This window comes from Sinocyclocheilus anshuiensis, unplaced genomic scaffold (assembly GCF_001515605.1).
Source record: "Sinocyclocheilus anshuiensis isolate Anshui unplaced genomic scaffold, SAMN03320099.WGS_v1.1 scaffold2068, whole genome shotgun sequence".
Taxonomy (NCBI): Eukaryota; Metazoa; Chordata; class Actinopteri; order Cypriniformes; family Cyprinidae; genus Sinocyclocheilus; species Sinocyclocheilus anshuiensis.
This window is the reverse complement of record NW_015546132.1, coordinates 87,266-90,621: the sequence shown is the minus strand read 5'-3', so window position 1 is coordinate 90,621 and position 3,356 is coordinate 87,266.

Here is a 3,356-nt window from a genome sequence, read left to right as displayed (position 1 = left end):
CTTATAGCAATTTTGCCACCCGCAGTTGGAATAAGCTTCCAGAAGAGAGAAGATGTTCTAAAACATTAGTCACATTCAAATCTAGACTCAAAACTCATCTGTTTAGCTGTGCATTTATTGAATGAGCACTGTGCGATGTCTGAACTGATTGCACTGTATTTTTTGTATGTATAATCATTTTCTATTTTTAACTGTCTTAAATTCATTTTAAATCAATTTTTAAATCATCTTTCAAAGTTTTTAAATTCCTTGTTTTATTTTTGTGATAATTTTTTTATGATTATTTTACTTTCTTTTATGTAAAGCACTTTGAATTACCATTGTGTACGAAATGTGCTATATAAATAAACTTGCCTTGCCTTGCCTTGTTTGGATGATTCTAGAGACCTTCATGATTATGTAGATATATATATGTCAACAAAAAATACTTATTAGTAACATGAAAATTACATTTCTTTGGGAGGGTTTGCCTTTGCCATGCTTCCTGGAAGTAGGGGTAGGAACTAGACAGCCTCATGTGACAGGAAGGAAGTGAATAACTTTTTTTTTTTGTTGAAATCCTTTATTTGGTTGTTTGCTTGCATTTCATTGAGAAATAAAACATGGATAACATCTACAAAAATACTTACAAAAGGAAAATATAGTAGCCGGTGTCATATTTTGCAACATTTACTTTGTTGTGTATGGATTATTTTCTCATCCAATTTTTCGAGGAGGCATCAAAACCCACAAAGCTGCTGACCAAGCCAATAAATATAACAAACACTAGGATAAGAATGACCCAAAAATCATCGTTTTCCCCATGAAATTTTATTATCGACAGATACCACACTTTATTTCTCCCGTTCACTCTCCCATACAAATGCACACAAATACACTGTGAGTGTGACACACTCACACACCACTGTCTCAAACGAATGTTTAACCTCAGCTATCTTTCTATCTTTTTTTTTCATTCTTTATTGTGTGTTAAATATAGCTTTAGTTTATTATTGTTAAAAAGTGACATTTAATCTGTTTATTAGTGATGAGATGTTATCACATTATTTTCATTATGGCAAACTGGTTTCTCTGATTTAAAAAAATCCCCGATGGGGATGAACTGGAACACAGCAGCCCATGTTACTTTGTCTGCAACACACCAAGGGGATAAATTGGGCCACCTGGGACTGAGCCTCGGCACAAAGGCTTATGCTGGTAGCTCATCAGTGGACTTTCCTCATGTATTTTTAACATTATAAGCTACAGTATATAGTTACACATTTCTCATTCCTGCTAATTCAAGCAATGATTCAAACATGTGGCCTTTGTAGAATATAATAAATGAGGTTCACTCTTAAAGTTTACAAGATTACATCAGAGCTTCAACAAATCATAAGTAGTGTAATTGAGTAATGGTTTATGGTCTCACCACTTGCACATAACAAAGAGTGAAAAATTGAAGGGGGTCTGAATACTTTCCGTACCCACTGTACATGTATATTTATATATACTGTAGCTAGGAACATGTAGGCTACTTGTTTGTTGCCACAGGGTGAGATTTGTGAAGCAAGAGCCTATGCTTTTGAAACATTTTCAGGGCTTGAATTTCGGCACCAGATTGCATTTAATTTTACTCATTCCTGCAGGTTCTGTGCTTATAATGTGGGAAAGTAATGCAAACATTTCAGTATGAAAGACAATGGGGACAATTGATGGAATGTATCTGCACATGTTTTTAAGTCTTGCAAGTTCAAATGTTCAAGATGTTTTAAACCATTCAAGCGGAATAAACAGCAAGAGCAAAACAGCAGAGGTTCCTTGCATTTAACCCCTTTTCACACACAAAATATTGTGAGTGATATTAAATTTTTCTGAATGTAATTTGTAACTTGCTTTATTTTAAAATCCTGACAAAATAGTAATTTTGATACGGAGCGTTTTATTTAGAAGCAATATATTTCATATACAATCCCAAATGGTAATATATATATTTAAGTTCCATATCTGCAATACCATGATACAACTGAGTACACTTTCTTCACACAACAGTTCATATTAAAGGTTGAAGTGTTCATAGTTATATATAGTTAAGACATGGAAATCAGTACAGAACTGTTTGGAGTGGCTCTGAAGTCACTACATGTATTAGACAGACAGACAGATTAGATAGACAGATAGTTGAAATTTCATCTTTATACAGTATTATGTGTTTGTCTCTAAATTCGATCATACATTTAGAACACGTTTTAGTGCAAATGTATAAAATGATGCTTAAAATGTATAAAAATGTTTGTATGAAGATTTTACACACAGACTGGGCATATTGCACAGGTAATGAATGAAAATCACTGTTTGGCAAGTAGTAAACCTATAAATTTGTCATTCATGAAAAGAAACAAAAATAATACTAATAAAAATACATACTGACTTCAAGCTTATAATTGAGCTGCTGTTGTTGTTAAAATTATATACATACATATATATATATATATATATATATATACATACAGCGGGTAAAATAAGTATTGAACATTTTTCTCAGTAAATATATTTCTAAAGGTGCTGATGACATCTAACAACTAGGCCTGGGCGATAAAACGGTATCGATATTTATCGACGGTACTCCTTCTTCGATTCGATATAGTGCACGATATAGGCACGTGCTCTGAGTGATGCAGACAGCACACACAAACATGGACATGCTGAATTGAGTGCTGTGCCTGCCTGTGATGAGGAGATTGTAAATAAAAAAAATGAATATTAGTCGAATTTAAAATAAACATTTGCATTTGAATGCAAAAATAGTACAATCAAATGTTAGGAGTGCGTCACGGAGCGTCATCAGTGGAGCACGAGATGCGGTGATGATGATGTAAGTGACATTGTTGCATTTTAATGCTTTGTTAGTTTAGCCCACGAGATGCGCAGTTGCTGCATTATGCACTCAAAATATTAGAGAAATATAGAAGCTCAATGCGGAGAAGATCTTGATTAGGTTAAAACTGAAACCAAGCCATTCAAACAGAACGCATATTCAGCGCATTTTTTAGACAGACAAATATAACTGCTGCACTCGCGTCTCACACAAGAGATGTATAGAAAGCCATGCAAAGTTAAAACAGTTTAAACTTTTAGAAAACACGTCGCGAATTTGTGGAGGTTTATTCCTTTTCACTGCGTCTCATGTTTTTAAATACAATCTGAGTGAATGGCGCCCTCCTGTGGCCTCGGGAGACAAGACAAAAGTTTCCTTAAAACCTATTTAATCTGCATATAAAACATTAGAAATTAGATAGTTGTTTAATTTTTATTGTGTGTTTGACTGTTAAAACAAAAAATATTTGTTGTTTGTCTCAATAAATTGGGTTAATTTA